Source organism: Solanum dulcamara, chromosome 7 (assembly GCF_947179165.1).
Source record: "Solanum dulcamara chromosome 7, daSolDulc1.2, whole genome shotgun sequence".
Lineage (NCBI taxonomy): Eukaryota > Viridiplantae > Streptophyta > Magnoliopsida > Solanales > Solanaceae > Solanum > Solanum dulcamara.
The window spans coordinates 61,339,592-61,364,371 of NC_077243.1; the positions used below are offsets into that span (position 1 = coordinate 61,339,592).

General features: G+C 36.7%; 1 long non-coding RNA gene across 1 annotated transcript; it reads right to left on the bottom strand.

Annotated features, from left to right (window-relative positions):
- Positions 1–18,178: 18,178 nt before the first annotated feature.
- On the bottom strand, positions 18,179–20,724 carry LOC129896824 (uncharacterized). The gene is made up of 3 exons (XR_008768053.1): positions 20,526–20,724; positions 19,804–19,880; positions 18,179–18,253 (listed from the first exon to the last, which is right to left on the bottom strand). It is a non-coding gene; the product is annotated as an uncharacterized LOC129896824 (long non-coding RNA).
- Positions 20,725–24,780: the final 4,056 nt, after the last annotated feature.

Below are 24,780 nucleotides of genomic sequence, written 5' to 3' on the forward strand. Positions count from 1 at the left end.
TTGGAAAAATCATAAGTGTTACTCATCTTAGGTTTGATATTTCTATGAATGAAGGAGTCAATGTTATCTCATCTTCGAATCCTACAAGCATGTCCTCCATTAGTGTCTGGTTTTGGGGTGGTGGTGATACTGGTTGAGATGCACATGGAAATAAGAGGGGATTCTCATGGATTGTCGCTCTCGAATAGAAGAATGGGATATCTTCCCTCATTAGAGTAAAAGTGGGTTGTAGTGGGTGGGGAGGTTCCATATTTGCTGCATGGTGGAGAAGGGAGATGGTGCTATTGATGGAGATAGAGTATTCATTATGTTGGTCATCCAGATATGATTCATATAGTTGTCTATCGCTAACTGCATTCCCTCAGTGATCATCTGATCTAGAAAGTTCTAATTTTAGAGGATAATCTTAACTTCTTGACCCTTAAGGTCAAATATGAAGAAGAGAGCATGTCCCCCGAGTCCTTGTTAAATCCAAGACTGGGTTGGTTGGTACATTGGGAGGGTTGTGGTAGCATAGACTATAAGAGGGTTCAGATTTAGTTGATTGTTCAGCAAAATGGATGATCTTGAAGCTAAGTTAGAATATGGCCGGGGGGTTTCCCTAGGATTAGCAGTCTCTGAATTTGGACTGAAAGGGATAATTATAGTTATAGGAAAAGATGGATCAGAAGTAACAGAGGTTATTGGGTCTGAGACAAATGATTGAGGATTGTTTGCTTGAGATTTCACTTTCACCGGATTGGTGACATTTATGAGAAGAGATTGGGAAATCTGGTTGGAGTGTTGGGCAATTTGCATGTTATCTTGGACGTCCAATTGGAACGAAGGAGATTCCAAGTGTGAGGGGTGGGTAACTAATATGTCAAGCTGGGAAGTAACCCAAGTGAAAGCTTGGTTAATATTAGTTTTACAGTTGTTACTATCCTGGATTTAGGTGGTAAGTCCTTGGGCTATAGAGGTATTAGTTTTGGTATTAGATACGTCTATGACACATGTCTCTGTCTTTGGATAAGTAAGCATATGAACTATTGAAAAAGTGGATTGCAGGGGACTGTTGTTTCCATTGTTAGGCCATTGAAGGAGTTGTTGATTTTGATTTTCATTAGGGAAATTGTGGTTAACAAAATCAAGAATCTCAAACTTGTTTATATGACTTTGAATTTGAGAGAAATTTTATTTTGTAACATTAATTAGAGAGTTTAATTTCCCACGCTTATTGATATGAGTACTAGTAGTAGACAAAAAGGACTTACCTAATCCGTCTTGGGAATTGATGACCTTACCTGTTGGTAGGGATGTTAGGGGATTTTTTGGTTGGTTAACCCTTGTTGTAAAAGTTCTCCTGGGGAAAGTAACTGTGTGCCATTTGTCATTGGTTGGATGATATTTTGGAGCTTTATAATTCCAGTTTTTGAACTTTGGGAGAAGTTTTGACAATGAGCTCTAGTATGGGCAATTATCCCACATGCTTGACCTAGTTGTCCCTCACCTTCATACCATATTCCTTGTTCATGAGCCCTTATTTTTATTTCTGATTTTACTGGGGTTTCAAGTGAGACTTCGAAACAGAGTCTAGCGTAGCGTCCTTTAAGAATCGAGCTTGTACAGGCATCGATTTTACGAGGCATCCTATGGAGCTCCCAATTTTCTTTAGAATAATTTAATCATAAAATTCGATCGGCAGATGAGGCAACTTGACCCAAATTATCGTTTCATTGGGGTCACATTGTTAGCAATAAAGTTTGGAGTCTATTTCTGGATTGAGAGGAAGTGTACATTGAGAAACCAGGGGGGCCCTCGTATAACTATATTAAGACTTCTCATAGTGGTAAGTTTCGCTATATAGAAATCATAGCCTAGATCAATTAGAAGGAAGTTTTCAATTATTTTTCAAAGTCATTGCATTTTGAGCTTTAGTTGTTGATGAAGCATTCTTTTCCCCATCAATTTGATGATAATTGAGAATTTCCACGGGGAGTATATATGTAGTTTGTCCTCTTGAGTGAGGTCTATTGGGTACAGAGTTCTTCATGTGCTTACGAGTGCTCTTGTTCAACTTCCTCTGTTTCATCATGCAGTTCAAAGTCTACTTGATCATTCATAATTATGTCCTTGGACATGAGCTAATCATTTTAGGAGATAGTAGGACTGTCTAGAGGGTAGTTTATATTTATGTCTGGGGGTTTTGGGAGGATTTCTTGATGGAGGTCCATCCTTTTTTCAATGAGGTCCATGAGAGGCTTTTAAGAGTGAATTAGGTGGAAAGAAATAATGTGTTGACACTATGTATTAGGTATTTAGACTCACCTGATTCTACCTTTCTAGAAAGTCTAACGAATAATTAATGACTTATGTTATCATACCAAAGGTTTTCATGATCAACTCAATCACATTCATGAAGTTTTAGCCCCAATAACCTCTCTTAAACATTTTGTATGCTCAAGAACCCATTTTTGTGGAATCTCTAGATTCTCCAATACCAAATTTAAAGCCTAGACCGGTAGCTTTCTCCACTTTTATCATTTTTTAATATTGTCAATTGTCAACTTGTGGGGATCTATGCAAGGTTACTATGATCTTATACAACTATAACGATGGGGCATATTGTTACAACAATTATGTATAATCAATATTTTAAAAGGTGGAGGCACAAGGTGGAGCATTTTACTTTGCACGAAGCGATGTGTAAGCCTCGAGGCATGGGACAGCCCATGGATCTTTAAACTTTTAAGTTATAATATAATAAAATAATTTAATAACACAAAATTATGAAAATATATCAATAATTTAAAATAATTAAAAGTATAATTAAGGAAATTTATAGAAAATAAAACTTCTAACATGATTTTACAAGTATAAATAATGTAATGATATAAAAATATTATGAGATGTAAATCAACTCTAATATCTTTACTTTCAAATAATAAAAGAATCATTATTTCTTAAAATTTATTACTATTATATTGTGCAATTTACCTCCCTAAATGAAAATAATCAATAAAACTTATTAATATTATAATAAAAATATTACAACATCTAATATATAAAAATAAAATTACTTTCCAATAGAGAAATAATAAAATATGATAATTTTGAGATATATGACAAAGACATAAAGGTCAATGATAAAGTGAACACGTAGAATTTGGCTATGTATTTTTAAAAGAAATTTTGAGTAATACTCACCCTCACGGTATTACCCAATAGTAAATATACAGTACTATGACTTGTTAGTTGAGTTATTCTGAATTTTCTTATTTGTACAAATGAAAAAAATATCAAGTATCATCTGTTTACTAAAAAATTATGAGGGTAAACAATGTTAACTAAAGAATTTGACACATAAATTGTGCAATATGTTAGGAGAAATCAGAGGATTAGGCATTAAGCGTGCTTAGGGAGTACAATCGAACACTCAGGACGTAAGTCTCACAGAACTAAACTCCATACATATATCTCAAAATATTTTATCAGAATCCCACCTTAAAGGGAGCCTCAAAGAGAGTCCCAATAAATTTCAATACTGCATTTTAAAATACCATATAGAATAACTTAATAAAATCAGATCTTGAAATTTTTCTTTAAACAAGACCAAGCCACATGAATAATTGAGAAAACTAAAAAAATACTAAGAAAAAGTGAAAAGAAGAACAAAGAACTTACCTGGGAGATGAAGCCCAAGGAAGAGAGAGATTTTTTTAAAAAAAAATAATAATAAAATAAAATTCTGTAGTGAAAGTCAGCACATCCTACAAATAGAATAGGTAATACATGTGTCAGTTAGAAAAATAACACAAGGGTTGAACGTTAATATACCAAAATGCCCTCAACAAATGATATTATTTTGAAAGTACCCTTCATCGTACATTCAACTTACTTAATAGTAGAAAAATCAATTACTTGCTAAAATCTTATTTCCAAATGAGAGTTAATATATGTCAAGTCATTCTAGATAGCCATAATTAATTTTATATCTCTAATATAACTAAAAAGATTTAAGATTTTTGTCACTTATTTTTTTTATATTAGTAATCTTGGGAACTTAACCATTTCATCTTCATTGTATTCGATTTTGTTGCCATAATTTTATCATATTTGAGATTTTTGTCACTTACATTTTTAATATTAATAATCTCGGGAAGTTAATCATTTCATTTACATTGTATTCAAATTTGTTGCCATAGTTTATCATATTAAGATTTTGGTGCTTCCCATTTTTATATTAATAATCTTGGAAACTTAATCGTTTCATTTATATTGTATTCGATTTTGTTGCCATAATTTTATCATATTTCGTCCTACATATAATTTGGAATTCCTTTGTCCTACAATCAGAAACCCAATAGATATAATTTAACAAGGATCCATGAAGAACTTCTCAAGTATAGTTGTTTTTCTATTTATCCTTTCCAGTGTAAGTTAAATTTTAATTTATATAATTTTTTAAATTGATGAAAATCTTATAGTTACCTTATTTAAATAGCTACAATTAGTTTATTACTTTTAGAACAATAATAATAAAATGAAATGTCTATGATTATGTTCTTTGTAAAGTTTACAATTTGTTGAGAATCGCCCAATTTTCAATCTTATTATGTTTTAATTTTTCTATTTTCTTTATATGTCAAAAACAAAATGAAGGCGCTAAGACGAGTGGAATAAATTTTGAAGCAAAAGAATGTCAAGTTCCACTTTTGGGAGCTGTCAAACCTTGCGATCCAACTTAATGCAACACCCAATGCTTTGATAAGTAACAAAATAAGCCTAATCCCCCGGGTACTACAGGAACAATTCTTGGAGGAACTTGTTTGGGTGACGATTGTAATTGCACTTTTTGGTGTTCAATATAATAACCCAAAAAATTTTCTTACTAGATATTTTGATGGAATAAACTTATAATTTTTCTTCGTTATTATCAAATTGTGAGGTTTTTGTTGCAAGTACGTAGAAAATTGACTATATATGGATCTTGTGAATATAAAATTTAATTATTTTTAATGTCATATAATCTTCAAGAAATTCAAATGAACTTTGAAAAATTTATTAAATTAAGTTTTTAATTTCCTATCGATAGTGGAAAATTTTATCTTGTCGCACAAGTTAATATTTAAAGAGGGGATGATAAAATTTACTATTAAAAATGTAGATCATGCGACAGCTAATATAAAAAATCGATATATATATATATATATATATATATATATATATATATATTATGACTGAAGTTAACACTGAAATGGTGAAAAATCAAAATGTCGTCAAGTAAATTAGACAAGACGATGAATTTTATATACGAATGATACAAACTTGAAAAAATCAATTATTTGTCGTATTTAATTGAAGAAAATATGACGGAATATAGTAAGAGATTTGTTTTTCTCTAGTCAGCAGACACCAACAGCTGCCCGCCGACGCCGCTCATCTGCTCCACCGCGCCTCACCACACCGGCGCTCCAGCAAACTCTGACTCGTCTGCTCGTCGGTCTGAGACAGCTTTCAGTACTCCGTGTTCCGGTCACCGGCTAGAGTTCTCATTAGACAGAGATGACAGTCATACTTTCATAACCTCTTGAATGAAGAAGGGGACAGAGAGTTTGTGTTGGGAGATTTGGAGCATACAGGGAGGCGTCACAATTTTGGGGGTTGCAGGAGTATTACATTCGAGGAGGTTAAGGGTGTTATTCGTAGGATGCGCTATGGAAGAGCGACCGGACTTAACGAGATTCCTAGGGAATTTTGGAAGAGCGCGAGCTCGGTAGGTTTGGAGTGACTGCCCAGATTATTTAATGTCATCCTTAAGACGGCAATGATAGCTGAAGAATTGAGGTCGAGCGTAATGATCCCCCTATACAAAAACAAAGGGGATATCCAGAGCTGCGACAACTATAGAGGTATCAAGCTTCTAAGACATACTATGAAAGTGTGGGAAAGAGTTGTGGAGATGAGGGTGAGGAGAGGAGTGTCTATTTTAGAGAACCAGTTTGGATTTATGCCAGGACGATCAACTACAGAAGTCATCCATCTTATGAGGAGACTGGTGGAGCAGTATAGGGAGAGGAAGAGGGACTTGCATATGGTATTCATCGACCTAGAAAAGGTTTACGATAAAGTTACACGAGAGATACTATAGAGATGTCTAGAGGCTAAAGATGTATCGGTGGCGTACATTAGGGTGATCAAGGACATGTATGAGGGTGCCAAAACCTGGGTAAGAACAGTAGGAGGTGACTCAAAGCACTTTCCAGTTGTGATGGGGTTGCATCAAGGATCATCTCTCAGTCCATTTTTATTTGCCTTGGTGATGGATGGATTGATGCGACAAATTCAAGGTGAGGTGCCATGATGTATGCTTTTCGAGGATGACATAGTCCTGATCGATTAGACTCATAGTGGAGTTAACGCTAAGATGGAGGATTGAAGACATACCTTGGAATCTAAAGGGTTTAAGCTGAGTAGGACCAAGACAGAGTACTTAGAGTGCAAGTTCAGTGAGACACCTCAGGAGGTTGGAGAGGAAGTTAGGCTTGGTGACCAGGCCATCCAAAAGAAAAGTAGTTTCAAGTACCTTGGTTCTATCATGCAAGGCAGCGAAGAGATTGATGAGGATGTCACATACTGTATTGGGGCAGGGTGGATGAAATGGAGGCTCGCTTCCTATGTGGTATGTGACAATAAGGTGTCACCACAACTTAAGGGCAAGTTTTACAAAGTGGTGGTTAGACCGGCTATATTATATGGGGCAGAGTGTTGGCCAGTTAAGGTCTCTCAAGTACAAAAGATGAAAGTTGTCGATATGAGAATGTTGAGATGGATGTGTGGGCATACCAGGAGTGACAGGATTAGGAACGAGGCTATTTAGGACAAGGTAGGAGTGGCCTTGGTGGAAGACAAGATGCTAAAAATGTGAGTGAAATGGTTTGGGCATGTGAAGATGAGAGACCCAGATTCCCCAGTGCGGAGGTGTGAGAGGTTGGCCATGGATGGTTTCAAAAGAGGTAGGGGTAGGCCGAACAAATATTGGGGAGAGGTGATTAGACAGGACATGGCACAGCTGCAGCTTACTGAGGACATGACCTTAGATAGGAGGGTGTGGAGGACCCACATTAGGGTAGAAGGCTAGTACATAGTCACGTTAGTCTACCTTATTTGTAGGTGCATTTGCGCACTATAATTTCTTGTTCTCTGATGTATGATATTATCTATTACTTTCCGTACTTTGATTACTCTATTTTATTTGTATCGCTCTGGTTATTTGTTTTACCATATCGCTTTGAACCTATTAACTTTAACTTCTTAGCCTTATTTAACCTCTTTTTATGCTTTATTGAGCCAAGGGTCTCTCGGAAACAGCCTTCCTACCTTGGTAGGAGTAAGGTCTGCGTATACTTTACTCTCCTCAGACCCCACGTTGTGCGATTTTACTAGATTGTTATTGTTGTTGTTGTTGTAAAGGATTATTATTTTGCACCGTTTATATTACTTCCACCTAAGAATTCCACATAGATGTACCACATTTATTTTTCATAAATATTGAAATTGAATAAAATATTTCAATGACTACACGATAGCAATGTTTGAAGACATATCAGTCTTATATACATGACTGGATATTTAGGGGGGGAAATGGAAGAAAAAGTGATGAAAAAGGAATTAAAATAATTAAATGAATCCACCTAAGTATTTTAATTCAATTATTTACTTTTAGTAATCCATACTCATATCTTACTTAAGATAGTGAAGAGTACATAGTTAGGGATAAGTGTGACGACAAAATAACTGGTGAAATTATTACAATTTTATATTATAGACATTCAGAATTTTGTTAATGGTGACTACTTTAAATATAAGTACCATTGTAGTTGCTTTGTTACACCATTACCTAGTAATAATAGGGGAACTTTCAAACACAACAAACATTAAGCTTTAAATAGAACCTTTTAGCTATAATTTTACTAATTACAATTCGCAGCTATACTTTAATTTGCTATGCATTTGTATATTTATATTTCCGCAAATTTCAGAGGATAAAAATACAAAAACAAATTGATTTGTATTTAAATGATTACATATTAGGAGGACAGAGGTGAGCGAGATCATGAGAGGGAGAAGAGAAGCTAGCAAGATCAAGAGGAGGAAGGAGAGAGGATGTTGTATTCATTACATAAAAAATACAAAAATACATGTCACGACCCAAAATGGGTCGTGAGTGGCACACACACTTAACCTCCTAGGTGGGAGAACCAACGATACAAACCCCAACTAATAAATATAACCATAATGCGGAAGCTTAAATAAATACGTTTTCCCCAAAACCTGAAAGTCATCACATTAAGGATATCTAATTTCTAAAACTAAGTTTGGAAGTACCAAACACTAAAATAAACAAATAACAAAATGTGTACGAAAACTAAAGACACTATGCCGTAACCGAGAAAATCTATCACGAGCTAGAAGGATAGCTCACCCTGAAATCCGATGATCTTGAGACTGACTAGAGCTGAGGTCGAGTCGAAGTCGGTGGAACACTCGCTGCACTCCACAAAAAAAAACAAGAAAAGATACAAGTAGGGGTTAGTACAGGACAACATGTACTGAGTAGATATCATCGGCCGACTCAAAATAGAAATCAATATGCACAAAGTAGTAGCGAGAAATAAACCATAGCACTAAACAGGTGGCAACCAACAAGATCAAGTGACAACAAAATGAACAATTTCATAACCATTCAACAACATCGAGGTCACACATGAGGGCTCAAGACTCCACATCACACTCTTTTTGGAAAATGAGTTATGGAGATTGGGTAGTATTAAGTCATTTAAATTTATTTTTCTTTAATATTACCGTGCCGGAACGTGACACCCGATCCAAATATACTGTGTCGGAACGTGACACCCGATCCAAATATATCATGTCGGAATGTGACACCCGATCTAAATATATCGTGTCGGAACGTGACATCCGATCCAAATATAATTAATTTATCATTCTTCATGATTACATTCCACTTCATTAATAATATTTCATCAAGCCTTCTTTATTCAAGGCACCATTTTTGATAGGGCAAGTTCAAGATTATGGATTTCATGGCCTCAAGATTTTAGACCAATCACAACACAAACCACAATAATTAAATGCGTAGTAAACTTCACACATATTACTCAATGAATATCAATCACTATTAAGAGTTTATCTATGATATAGAATAAAAATCATAACCTACCTCAATTAAAGATCCAAAGTCAACCAAGGTAATCCACCAATGTCTTTTCTTTATTTGATGCCTCAAAACGTTTCCAACCTGTGCGAGGGATTTGTGAACATCAGCGTCAAGAGTTGCAACAGTGGCAACACCTTTCAATATGGTAGTTGCTTTTTCCATGTGGGTGTCAGAACTTGACAATGACCACACCAAGGTTCCAAAAAAAAATCAACTAAAACAATACCTTTTGAATTTAGCACCTTAGACTTAAAGTTGGAGTCAGTTAACTGAACAACTGGGGATGAAGGTCCGTACAGTGCATTGACAGTGGCGATAAGGTGTAGAATAATCAAGAAAAGTGGGGAAAAAAATCAAGTTCGGTCCATTGTTCTCTTCTTTCTTAACTCTAATTGATATATAATATCCTCTACCCATATATAGCATTACAAGAATTAAAGATTCGTTATATATTTTTCCTTTACCTGGAGCCTTCGGTCGTCCCTTGTTTGCTTCTGTCGGGTGTTGGTTCTCTTCTTCTTAGTAGCAGTTCACAAGAGAATATCCAACCCTAATCTACTTTATTTTAATAAATATGAGATAGGTGGTATAGGGTATTAATTAAATTAACACTTTAACCCACTAATTAAATAAGTTGTCTAACTTTATCCCTCAACTAAATAACCATACTTATGGAAAAGTCCAAAATACCCAATTAAAAATTTACGGGATGAGTCTTTTATGAACTAAAAATTTCTAATACTCAAAACGACCTAATGGATCGTTACAACAGATACCAATTTACCCACCGTTCGTCCCCGAACGGTAAAAAAAAGAGCGAGGGTTGAAAAGGGTACCTGACTCGACGAACAAATGTGGATATCTTTCATGCATATCAGTCTCAATCTCCCAAGTAGACTCCTCAACAGGGCGATTCCTCCACTGGACCTTCACTGACGCAATCTCCCTTGATCTCAACTTGCGGACCTCCTTATCAAGAATAGCTACAGGTTCCTCTTCATAAGACAAATTCTCATCAAGCAAGACCGAATCCCAGCGAATAATATAGTTTCCATCCCCATGATATTTCTTTAGCATAGACACATGAAACACTGGGTGCACCCCAGACAAACCTGGAGGTAAAGCCAATTCATAGGCTACCTCTCCAACACGCTTAAGAACTTCAAATGGCCCAATATACCTCGGACTGAGCTTACCTCGCTTACCGAATCTCACCACACCCTTCATGGGTGAAACCTTCAACAACACTTGATCTCCCTCCATAAAATCCATGTCCCTGACCTTCCGATCTTCATACTCCTTATGTCTGCTCTGAGCTGCTAGAAGCTTCTCCTGAATAAATTTCACCTTTTCTAGTGATTTCCTCAAAAGATCAGTTCCCTAAGGTCTTACCTTAAATGCATCAAACCAACCAATAGGAGACCTACATATCCTCCCATACAATGCCTCAAATGTAGCCATATCAATACTCTAGTGATAGCTATTATTATACGAAAACTCTGCCAAGGATAGGAACTGATCCCAATGACCGCCAAAATCTATCACGCATGCACGAAGCATATCCTCCAACACTTGAATTGTCCTCTCAGATTGTCCATCAGTCTGAGGGTGAATTGCAGTACTAAGATCCAATCTAGTTCCTAACTCAGCATGCAAGGTCCTCTAAAAGTTAGAAGTAAATTGCGTACCTCTATCTAATATGATAGAAACCGAAACTCTATGTAATCGAATAACATCGCGGATATAGAGTTTGGCTAACTTTTCAGCATCATAAGTCACCTTGACTGGAATGAAGTGAGAAGACTTACTTAACCTATCAACAATCACCCATATCGAATCAAACTTACCCAAGGTCTTTGGAAGACCAACCACAAAATCCATTGCAATCCTTTCCCACTTCCATTCAGGAATGGGCATTCTATTAAATGTCCCTCCAGGCCTTTGGTGCTCATATTTTACCTGCTAACAATTTGGACAATGGGCAATAAAATCAACAATGTCACGCTTCATTCTGCTCCACCAATAATGTTGTCTCAGATCGCGATACATCTTGGTTGCACCAGGATGTATAGAGTACCTCAAACTGTGAGCCTCTATAAGAATAGTCTGAATTAAATTATCCATACGGGGCACACATACCCGCCCCTTAATCCTCAAGACGCCTTCTTCATCGATCACAGCCTCTTTGGCCTCTCCTTACAAGACTATATCACGAATCCGGCTCAGCTTCTCATCATCAAATTGCTTTTCTTTAATCTTGTCAAGAAAAGAAGATCTTGCCTCCACACAGGCCAAAAATCCTCCGTTCTCAGTTACTTCCAGCCTCATAAAGTCATAAGCTAGAGTTTGAACCTCTCTAGCCAATGGACGTCTGGAAACCTGCAAATGAGCTAAACTCCCCATGCTCCCTGCTTTTCTGCTCAAGGCATCAGCTACTACATTAGCTTTTCCTAGATGATAAAGAATAGTGATATCATAGTCCTTTAGCAATTTCATCCACCTCCTCTGCCTCAAGTTTAAGTCTTTTTGAGTGAATACATGTTGTAAAATGCGATGATCTGTATACACTTCACATTTTACCCCATATAGATAATGTCTCCACTACTTCAATACAAATACAACCGCAGCCAACTCTAAATCGTGAGTGGGGTAATTATGTTCATGCATCTTCAATTGCCTTGAAGCATAGGCAATTACCTTCTTCTCCTGCATTAGCACTGCACCTAAACCAGAATATGATGCATCACAATAAACAATGAAATTCTTACCTTATACTGGCAAGGCAAGAATCGGTGCAGTAATCAATAAGGTCTTGAGTTTCAGAAAACTCTCTTCACACTCATCCGACCACACAAATGGAACTTTCTGCTTGGTCAGATTAGTCAGCTGGGAAGTAATGGAAGCAAATCCTTTGACGAACCGGCTAATCGCCAGGAATGGAAATACCTTAGCGGGCATCCTATGCATTTCCCCCTGCCTACTCGTCTTTAACTGGCTTATTTGTACCCAGCTACATGATGGACATTAGTGAGCCTTGCCCAACTCTTCACTACTTCAATATTCTGGGGATCCACCATCACTCCATCCTTAGAAACGACATGCTCTAAGAAGGACACTGAATCAAGCCAGAACTCACACTTAGAGAATTTGGCATATAGCCTTTTCTCCCTTAATAATCCCAGAACAATCCTCAGATGCTCTTCATGTTCTTCTCTGCTCTTTGAGTAGATCAATATATCATCAATAAAGACAATAACAAAGAGGTCCAAATATGGCTTAAGGATTCCATTCATCAGACTCATAAAAGCAGCAGGCGCATTTGTAAGCCCAAAAGACATTACCAAGAATTCATAGTGTCCATACCTGGTTCGAAAAGCAGTCTTCGGTACATCTGCTACCCATATTTTCAGCTGATGGTAACCAGACCTCAAATCAATTTTTGAGAAAACACAAGCACCCTCCAACTGATCGAATAAGTAATCAATGCGAGGAATAGGATACCTATTTTTAATAGTCACTTTGTTCAGCTGCCTGTAGTCTATACGCATACGAAGGCTACCATCCTTCTTCTTCATAAATAAAACTGGAGCACCCCAAGGAGAGGCACTCGGTAGAATAAATCCTTTACCCAACAACTCCTGAAGTTGGGCCTTCAACTCCCTCAACTCAGCCAGGGCCATTCTATAAGGTGGAATGGAAAAAGGGTGAGTGTCGGGCTCCAGGTTGATACAAAAATCTATATCCCTATCAGGTGGCATACCAGGTAAGTCTGTGGGCAAAACATCCATAAACTCACGCACTATCGAAATAGACCCAATCGATGGCACTTCAGAACTATCATACCTGAGATGTGCTAGAAAGGCTAAACAACCCTTACTCACCAACCTTTTAGCATGAAGAAAAGAGATAACTCGAACTGGGGCGGGAAGATAGTCACCCTCCCACAACAACTGATCCACCCCAGGCTTGGCTAATGTCACAGTCTTAGCATTGCAGTCTAAGATAGCAAAATTTGGAGAGAGCCAAGTCATACCCAAGATTACATCAAAGTCAACCATCTCCAGAATAATCAAATCTACATAAGTTCTGCTCCCTACAAAAGTCACAAGACAAGACCTATACACTTTCTCAACTAGCACAGACTCACTAACAAGTGTAGAAACATGAATAGGCATGTTAAGTAAGTCATAATGTAAATCAAGTCCATCAGCAAATGCGGAAGATACATAAGAAAATGTGGATCCAAGATCAAACAATACGAAAGCCAAGCTATCGCAGACCAAAAGAGTACCTGTGATAACACCATCGGATGCCTCTGCCTCTAACCTCCCAGGGAAAGCATAACAATGGTCTCTGTCACCTGTCTAATTATTTCCCTTGTCGGGCTGTACTCCAGTAGTTCCAACCTGCTCGTTACCCTAATCGGACTGGCGACCACCACGACCTTGGCCACCACGTCCTCTAGAATGATGGCCCCTACCATAGTTGTCGCCTCCACCTCTAACTGTTGGGACTCTATAACCCTGATCATGCCAAGCCTGACTTTGTCTTGGACAATATTTTCTGATATGTCCAGGCTCACCACATCCGTAACAAGTCTTAGGGTCAAGAGTGGGTCTTTGTGAAGATGAAGAAGACTGAAGATAACCTCCAAAATTAGAAAAAGGCTGACTAGTCCTTAACGGACCTCCATTTGAAACCTGCAATGAAGACTGAATAGGACGGGTCGAATAATCCCCAGAACTCTGTCCTCTAGAGTAAGAACCACTAAACTCACCTCCCTTACGGAACTTCTTGAACGTTATCTCTTTAGCGAAGTTATATGGCTTCACCCCCTCCACCTCTATCATAAAATCAACCACTTCCTAAAAGGATTTTGCTGAAGCAGCAACCTGTAAAGCTCGAATCCGTAAATCTGACCTCAATCCCTTCACAAAGCGGCGAATCCTCTCTTCTGGACTAAAGCAAAGCTGAGTAGTATATCTAGCTAAGGCACGAAACTTGGCCTCGTAAGCGGCAACATATATCCTCCCTTGCTCTATATTCAGGAACTCGTCTCTCCTCCTGTCCCTCAAGGTTCGGGGAATATACTTCTCCATAAAACAGTCATAAAAGGTTACCCAGGTCATAGGTGGTGCCTCTGCTAGTCAGCACTCCACATGAGACCGCCACCACATTTTGGCGTCTCCTTGAAACTGGTATGTCACAAACTCAATACCAAATCACTCTACTATATCCATTTTATGAAGTAGCTCATGACAATCAACAAGGAAATCATAGGCATCCTCAGATTCAGTACCCCTAAAGACTGGGGGTTTCAACTTCAAGAACTTAACAAAGAGATCATGCTGGTCACTAGTCATTACTGACCCTGTAGTCAACCGAGGAAATATGCTTGCTCCCAAGGAAGCATTCATGCGGGGAGCCACAATAGCTGCATGTTGAACTCCTGGCATATGAGGTGCTGGAGGAGCTTGTCCCTAATCGGATAACCCACTGAGATAGGTGAGAACCTGCTGGATCATCTCTGGAGTAGGATGGGGTGGTGCTTCTCTCTCAGGAACTTGCTCATTCTCTACCTCAGCATCATCTCTAGCTACCTCATCAGCCAGTGGAGGGGTCGCTGCTCTTTCCCTGGGTGGCCTAGCTGCCTGGACCCTGTCCCTTGTGGGCTTTCTCCCGCGACCTCTACCGCGGAATCTCGTTGCTACTCTTCCTCTACCTACAGCCCCAACGGCTGGCTCCGGTGCTATTGTTGCTCTAGTTTTAACCATCTGCGAAAGTAAAGTAAAGGAGTGTCAGATACCAATTTGTATCACCTAGATACCAATTGGATTCAAGTAATAGCACGAAAGAAAGAATGAATGGAGTTTTCCTAAAGTCCCGTAGCCTCTCAAAGAAAAGTAAAGGCGTCCCCGTACCGTTCCGCAAGACTCTACTAGACCTATCCTTGTGTGATGAGATCAATGAACCTAAAGCTCTGATATCAAGTTTGTCACGACCCAAAATGGGTCGTGAGTGGCACCCACACTTAACCTCCTAGGTAGGATAACCAACGATACAAACCCCAACTAATAAATATAACCATAATGCGGAAGCTTAAATAAATACATTTTCCCCAAAACCTGAAAGTCATCACATTAAGGACATCTAATTTCTAAAACTAAGTTTGGAAGTACCAAACACTAAAATAAACAAATAACAAAATGTGTCCGAAAACTAAAGACACTATGCCGTAACCGAGAAAATCTATCACGAGCTAGAAGGATAGCTCACCCTGAAATCCGATGATCTTGAGACTGACTAGAGTTGAGGTCGAGTCGAAGTTGGTGGAACACTCGCTGCACTCCACAAAATAAAACAAGAAAAGATACAAGTAGGGATCAGTACAGGACAACATGTACTGAGTAGATATCATCGGTCGACTCAAAATAGAAATCAATATGCACAAAGTAGTAGCGAGAAATCAACCATAGCACTAAACAGGTGGCAACCAACAAGATCAAGTGACAACAAAATGAACAATTTCATAATCATTCAACAACATCGAGGTCACACATGAGGACTCAAGCCTCCACATCACACTCTTTTAGAAAATGAGTTATGGAGATTGGGTAGTATTAAGTCATTTTAATTTATTTTTCTTTAATATTACCGTGCCGGAACGTGACATCCGATCCAAATATATCGTGTCGGAACGTGACATCCGATCCAAATATATCATGTCGGAATGTGACACCCGATCCAAATATACCATCTCGGAATATGACACCCGATCCAAATATAATTAATTTATCATTCTTCATGATTACATTCTACTTCATTAATAATATTTCATCAAGCCTTTTTTATTCAATGCACCATTTTTGATAGGGCAAGTTCAAGATTATGGATTTCATGGCCTCAGGATTTTAGACCAATCACAATACAAACCACAACAATTAAATGCGTAGTAAACTTCACACATATTACGCAATGAATATCAATCACTATTAAGAGTCTATCTATGATATAGAATAAAAACCATAACCTACCTCAATCAAAGATCCAAAGTCAACCAAGGTAATCCACCAATGTCTTTTCTTTATTTGATGCCTCAAAACATTTTTAACCTATTCGAGGGATTTGTGAACATCAGCGTCAAGAGTTGCAACAGTGGCAACACCTTTCAATATGGTAGTTGCCTTTTCCATGTGGGTGTCAGAACTTGACAATGACCACACCAAGGTGCCAAAAAAAAAGCTCAACTAAAATAATACCTTTTGAATTTAGCACCTTAGACTTAAAGTTGGAGTCAGTTAACTGAACAACTGGGGATGAAGGTCCGTATAGTGCATTGACAGTGGCTATAAGGTGTAGAATAATTAAGAAAAGTAAGGGAAAAAATCAAGTTCGGTCCATTGTTCTCTTCTTTCATAACTCCAATTGATATATAATATCCTCTACCCATATATAGCATTACAAGAATTAAAGATTCATTATATATTTTTCCTTTACCTGGAGCCTTCGGTCGTCCCTTGTTTGCTTCTGTCGGGTGTTGGTTCTCTTCTTCTTAGTAGCAGTTCACAAGAGAATATCCAACCCTAATCTACTTTATTTTAATAAATATGGAATAGGTGGTATAGGGTATTAATTAAATTAACACTTTAACCCACTAATTAAATAAGTTGTCTAACTTTATCCCTCAACTAAATAACCATACTTATGGAAAAGTCCAAAATACCCAATTAAAAATTTACGGGATTAGTCTTTTATGAACTAAAAATTTCTAATACTCAAAACGACCTAATGGATCGTTACAATACAAAATACAAATACAGTTGAATACAAATTTAATTTTCCGTATATTTCGAATACAATTAATATAAAGTACAAATTTCTCACTTATATTTGATTAGATACAATTGATACATAATACATTTGATAAAGAGGATGAATGAAGTTGATACAAATACAAATATAATTTTTCAAATACAATTAATATAAAATACAAACCTCTCACATATATTTAATTTATCATAATTAATACATAATACATTAGAATATATTTCTTTTTATTATAAGGGAAGAAAGAGAGCAGTGGGAGGAGAGATAAGGGAGAGAGAAATGTGCTATAAAAGCAACCTATAATGGTTTGTTGTAATTTTTTAAAATTATAGTTATCGTTCATAAATATGTTGACACGAATTTGAATTCATCATTTGAGTGTGCAATGGTTTCAGATGATGAATTTGAACTTATCTATAATGTTTGAGTAGATTTTGAGGTGGTCCAGTGAATTTGAAACACATTGGGAGGATTACACGTTGATACTTATCAACATCCAAATTTAAGAAGATGAATTTGACTATATTCAAATAAATATGTCAAAACAAACAATTCATAAGAGTAAAGAAAGTTTCAACCAGTCTTCAATTACACACACTCTCAACATATTCTTTAAAGTTTGAATAGTCCTCTCGGCTTGATCGTCGGTCCAAAGGTGAAAAGCGATATTAAATTTAACTTGAACACCAAAACCTTTTTGAAATGATCTCTAAAACTGAGATGTAAATTGAATACTGCTATGCTTTATTTTTACCGAAGTTAGATAAAATACAACTTATAGTGTCACGACCCACTTTTCATCAGGTCATGATGGCACCTACTATAACCCTCTAGTAGGTAAGCCAACCCGTCAACCCAGAACTTCAAGTAATGTGTTTGAAGGCAAAAACTATATAAGAGCATTGAATTATAAAAGTAAACAGAATGAATAAGCGGAAGTAAACCAAAACATGTTTTAAACAACTAAAGATCCCTCCCAGAACCTGGAAGTCACAAGTACAGAGCTGCTACAAAATAAAATATGAGTACAAGTCCTGAAAGTGGACCAAAAAGATATAAAACAACTGGTTAGTCTCAGAAGGCAAAAGACGGGCCATCCATTCTGAAGGAGACAGAAGTGATCCAAAAATGCCAAGTTATCACCCTAGTCTCCGAATCTGACTACAACAAGATCGATCTATTCGTGACAGTAGCTGGTGCTCGGTCCTGCATCACGAAAGTAGATGCAGAGTGTAGTATGAGTACCAAGACAACAGGTACCCAGTAGGCATCATAGGCCGACTGAGCAGAAAAGGTGAAAACAATATGAAAAAGAGGAATTAGACTAAATAGGAATCAACATAAGCATCTAAAGTGAAAAGAGTACTATCTACGAGAGCTACAGCTAACTATACCCAACTGGGCCCCCATAAGCCCAGCTGGGACACTCGTACGCAAGTTAAATAAAAACCCGAACGAACCCCCATAAGTTCGCCGAGTACACAGAATAGCTATAACTACCAAGGCTAGGAACCAAGAATATGCGATGTCAGGAACTGAAGTACTGTATCATTTCCAAAACCCAGAATCTCCAAGAGTCAATCGATCTAGGGGTGACTTAGGGGTTGAGGCCGGGACTGGGACCCAGATGCTCGCCCAAATATTCAAAGTGGCCAAGGCTGGGACTGGGTACCCGGATGCTTGCCATAATATATAAGTGCGGGACTGGATACCCGGATGCTCGCCGTAATACATCAGTGCGGTCGAGGCCGGGACTGTATACCCGGATGCTCACCGTAATACATCGGTATGATCGAGGCCAGGACTGGATACCCGGATGCTCGTCATACTAGCAAGTCGGCAGAGGCCGAGACTGAGTACCCGGATGCTCCCCGATAATTCAGAACGGAGGCCAGGACTGGGTACCCGGATGCTCATAGATAATTTATCCCATGGTTTCGAATATATCCTTTCCAACTAATCAACAATAGTACCGAGAATTTCCTCCACAATGTGTCAACTAATATGCCGCCAAAACTTGAACCGGAGCCGAAGCCAAACGATCATGAATTCTAGTATTGCCAACGCATCTCAAAAGTTATGACTATACCGAGTTATGGGTGAGAGTGTTATTAAGAGCAAGGGTATCGCCTAGCTAAGGCCAACTACTAGGCACTAGCCCGCTACACCATTCTACAGGGATCTAAGTCCACCGGAGCGACGCCGGGCATATAAAGCAAGTTTACATCCTATACTAAGGCCAACATACTCCACAGTATCAACAACATGCTCATTCAACTCTCCTTATAATACTAACAAATAACGATAAGATACACATGCTTCTAAATACCTGAAAAACCTAATAACAAGCCTAAAGCATGATTTCTAACACCTATACTAAGGCCAACATACTCCATAGTATCAACAACATGCTCATTCAACTCTTCTTATAATACTAACAAATAACGATAAGATACACATGCTTCTAAATACCTGAAAAACCTGATAACAAGCCTAAATCATGATTTCTAACACCTATACTAAGGCCAACATACTCCACAGTATCAACAACATGCTCATTCAACTCTCCTTATAATACTAACAAATAACGACAAGATACATCTGCTTCTAAATACCCGAAAAACCCGATAACAAGCCTAAAACATGATTTCTAACACCTGAGATATACAATTAAACTACCCAACCAAAATCCCAACTATTTCAACATGCTTTCACACATTCCAACTCAATCTAAAGAAAGGTAAACCGTAGCCTACCTGTAGGCCAAACACGCGGGCTCCAAATCACTGTGCTGGAGCTTTTCCCTTTCGAACGGCCTCGGAACGCTGCCAAGCTATCAAAAATAGAACCACAACATCGATACGGCCGTTTCGACACTAATTTCATAATTTTTGGAAATGGACCAATTTTTGGGTCGAAAATGGGAATTGTGGGACCCACATACGAAATTCCGGATTTGACCCCCAAAATAGGTTCTAAACGTCACCCCAAGCTCAAAAATCAGATTTATAATACAATTCGGGGTGGAAAATTACGCAAGACGATCAAACAACCAAAACTCATAAATTCGGAATAAAGGACCAAAAATGGCAGCATCGAAATCAGTAGATTCTGGAAATACGAGACTCTTTCAACCCAAACAAATTGCACTATGATGATCCTTGCGAAAAACCCCACAATCTAGCCTCAAGAATCACTCAAAACGAAGTTATATTGACCAAGATACACTCTTTCAAAATTCAATAAAATTTCATTCCGAAAATCACTAAATCTGCAGCTAAAAATCAATTTATTACCTCGAACGACGTGTCAAAAACAGATTCTGAAACTTCCACAATGTTCTCTTTAAATTTTCACGCAAGATAGCCTCTGGAATCACCCAAATCGGATTTATATTGGTCAAGAAATAACTTGTCAAAGTTCTTCAAAAATCCATTTCGAAAATGGATACTGCTGCAAATAAAATCACGATTTTTACCTGAATCGAATGCTCCAAATCAGTTTTCAATCTCTCCAATGCGTTCTCCACGAAAAACCTCACAATTTTGCCTTTTGAATCACCCAATTTGGAGCTCTAGAACTCAAGAAATGAGGGTTCAAAGTTGAGGAGAAAAATCTGAAAATCTGGTGCAAAATCTGCACTATTGCACCAGATTTTTCTGGTTTTCCATTATTTAAAGTCTCCGAATGGACCCTCGGAATTCGTTCGGAATCCGATAAAAATAAACCAGATATGCTACTCTACTAAATTCGATATTTCGGACTCAATGGCGCATTCAGAATTCTCATACGAGGTTATTATAATAAAAAGTGGGTCTCACATCCAAGAGTCATTTTAAGTCATATTTCACAGCGGGCCTCGATATTAGTCCGGAAGTCTCAAAAAGCGAACGAAGGGTCGTTCTAGACTAAAATCAACATTTCGGAACTAACCGCGCTGTCAAAATTTTTATTCGAGCGCATTTTCCAAGAATGTTGACCAAAGTCAACTATAGGCTAAGTTTCAAAGTCAAAAGCGCCAAATAGCCCCAAACTCGTATCGATTGACTCGATAGTTATTCCAACAGTGCTACTAGCCTAATTTGGTCATTCCGGAGCTGATGGAATCATCAGAATTTGAATTCGAGATTTCGTTAGCCCAAAACTCAAAAAGTCGCAACTAAACTAATTTAGGCCTTTAAAATACCAAAATGGACTCGGGACCTCTAAAAATTCAACCAACACTTCTTCTAGACCAAAAACCATCTCCTGAATCCAACGGAGTTGTCGGAATTCCATTCCGAGCATCGAAACTCCAAAAGTTGACCAAAGTCAAACCTTGGCTTAAAGTTCCTCAAATTCTCAACTCAAGGCCTCAAATCTTCGTTACAGCTCCAAAACTGATTCCGTAAAGTCTCCTAACCCAATTTCGACATTTCAGAGCTGCTGGAATTAACGGAATTCCGTTCCGAGATCTGCAGCTTCGATTGACCCCAAATACCACTTTTTAACACTTAAAGCTTATGAAACTCAAAATTTCCAAGGACTTAACTTTTCATAGGATTTTCTAAAAATCAACACCCGATAACAATTAGAAATGACTCGGGGCATCTAAAGGGAGGGGTAAAATGGTCATTTTACAAAAATTCCAAAAATGACCTTGAGGGTCATTATATATAGACTCTAAAAGAATTAATTATTGTATAAAGTCGCCACCTAATTTATTAAGAAAAATAAGAAAACTCATTTAATGCATGACATGTATGACTCATATTTCAATCAGCAAAAAATCTGTTTAGATTCTAAATAAGTATTTGCATTATTCTGAAGGGAAGGTGTTAGGCATCCTTCAGAATTCACAAAATGTGGTACCCGGCTAGACTTAATTTATCAAAAAGGAAGGGAATAAAATCATTATTTGCAAGTATAACACACACACATATATAAAGGAATATTTACTAAAATTGTATAAAATATATGTATAAAAGAATATGTATCAAGTAAGTGATGTATATTATTGTCAACTATGTATATGAAAATATGAAAAGAATGATATAAATGTATATTAGAAAAAAGTAGCTTTTATGCAATATTAAAAGATTTGGTCTTTATTAATATAAAAATAAAAGAACTTTTTTACCATATGAAAAGAAAAACACTTTTGAATATAATTTTTTGGAAGATATCTCTGAATACCTAAACAAACGCTTGATAAAATATTAGTAAAGAATAAATAATTATCAAAATAATTTTAAAATATATGTGTCTGTATATATACTATAAAAAATAAAAGTCTATTATAATGTGGGTTCGTATGTGTAACTGTAATAATTCTTATATTCCTATTTTATATTTATTTATTTATTACAAATAAGGAGCAATGTCGTGGTGACTCAATTCAATTGTTTAAAAAATATTTTAAAAGAAAATAGTTTAATTTAATGAGTCACCATAATTTTAGGATAATTAGAAACAAATTAATTATTTTTTAAAAAAATCTACAAAACCAATAGATTCTAAGTAAGGGTTCAAGTAATTCCGAAGAAAATGTATTAGCCCCTTCGAAATTTACAATTGTGAATCCCGAATGAACTCATTTTTTAAATTGAGGAGATAAAAATATTACACAAATATACAATGAAATATACACAAAGAATAAACTAAATCAATAATATAGGGAACAACCTAATGTTTTTCTAACGTCAATAACATATGAAATAATAAATTAAAAATATTATTCGAACTTAATTTGAATAGCTTCCTTAGGAAGCAACTCTGGGACCTTGTCACGACCCAAAATGGGATATAGGTGGAACCCACACTTAATCTCCTACGTGGGAGAACCAACGATACAAACCCCAACTTATAAAATATGACAACAACGCGGAAGCTCAATTTATGAGAGTAAGAAGTAATTAAACCACTAAAGTCTATTAGATACATTTCCCCAAAACCAAGGACATCTAATTCTAAAATACTAAGTCTGAAAATATCAAACACCAGAATAAATAAATAACTTAATGTGTCCAAAATCTAAGAACACCATGCCATGCTCGAGAAAATCCAACACGAGCTAGAAGGAATAGCTCACCCTGGAACCTGATGTGCTGGACATTGGCTAGAGCTGAGATCGAGTCAAAGTCGATGGAACACTCGTTGCACTCCACAAAATAAAACAAAGAAAAAAAATCTTGAATGGTCATATATGTCGGTTAAAGGTCCTATGCCACACCAAGGTATGTGAAAAGGTATATAGTCCTCATGATGATGTTTTGATGCATTGTCCACATGATTATGATGTTTTAATATTTTCAAGATTTTACTCATGTTTTAAGATATTGGTCATGCATCCCCATGTTCATATTGATTATATGTTATTTTCATGGTTCATTTATACTTTTCACGTACTTAATACATTTCATGTACTAACGTATACTTTTTCCTACTTCATATCATAATGTAGGGTCTAATAATTACCCTCATCCTCTCGTTCGTGCATCCAAAATGGATTTTTACATGAATGAGGGGTCTAATCGAAATAAGATTTGAATTATGATGACACAACAAATTGATTTTAGTCCAGGTTCACCTCACGTTAGCATATTCAAAAGGAATTTCGACAAAAAAAATGAAACAAGTTTAAAACATGATTTTTTGGGGCTTATAGCCAAAATAATTTAAATAATATTTCTCAAGAATTTTATGAAATTTGTGCATTACATAATCAAATTATGTATATCGTTCCATTTGATTGTTATTACTTTTGCAGGAGTCATAGTTTATAACCACTAATTTACCTTTATATATAAAGATTTTAGAACAAAAGACTTTTAAAGATGAAAGCGATAATGTTAATAAAGATATTTACCCTCCTCAAAATTCTTTTATTTTGCCTAATAATACAGGTCTTACTTTTTCAGCTTTTCAAAAATTCGTTGATAATGATGTTGCTAAAATAAGTATTAGAGAAATAAATAACTTGATAGCTCAAAACAATTATTTGAGTCTGTATGTTTAAGTTATCGGTGAACATATTAGTTCCCTTAATACCAAACTCGATGAGTTAATTGTTTTAATCAAATCTGTGAGTATAAGTAAGGCAACTGATATTGCCTCCACCTCTGCAAGCAAATCAATTTTTTCAAATCCCTACTCATATTCAACGATCGATTGAAGTAAAGGATTTTTAAACTAATTCATTAACCGATTTAGAAATACTTCTTGATAAGAAGCTAGCTAGGTTAAATACTAAACCTATTGAAATGATAAATAATATTCCCATTGAAAGTAATATTTCTGAAGTGAAAATGATTAATACAAATTCAAAAGGTCGTACCAAGCTAGATAGGTCGATAAAACATGGCAGATATGCTACTAAACCGGCAATGATGACTTATTATCCTTCTCATCCCACTCCTCAGGAAGTGTTAATTGAGGAACGAGATTGGATCCAATCCAATATCATTTATAGCGGTGACCAAATCTATGAATGGAATCTTGATGGCCTAACTGATAGACAAATGTCCATTCTTGTACATCGAATATTAATATATGCTACTATTTGTAAATATAGTAATAAAAATTCAAATCATACTACTTGCAAAATGATTGTTGCAGGATTCACTAGTCAACTTCGCGGATGGTGGAATAATTTCTTATCCGTCGAAGCTAAAACAACCATTTCTACTTCTATGACAAAAAAAGTAAAAAAAAAAAAGAGATAGTTGTCTCTGTAGAAGACATGTCAGAACAAC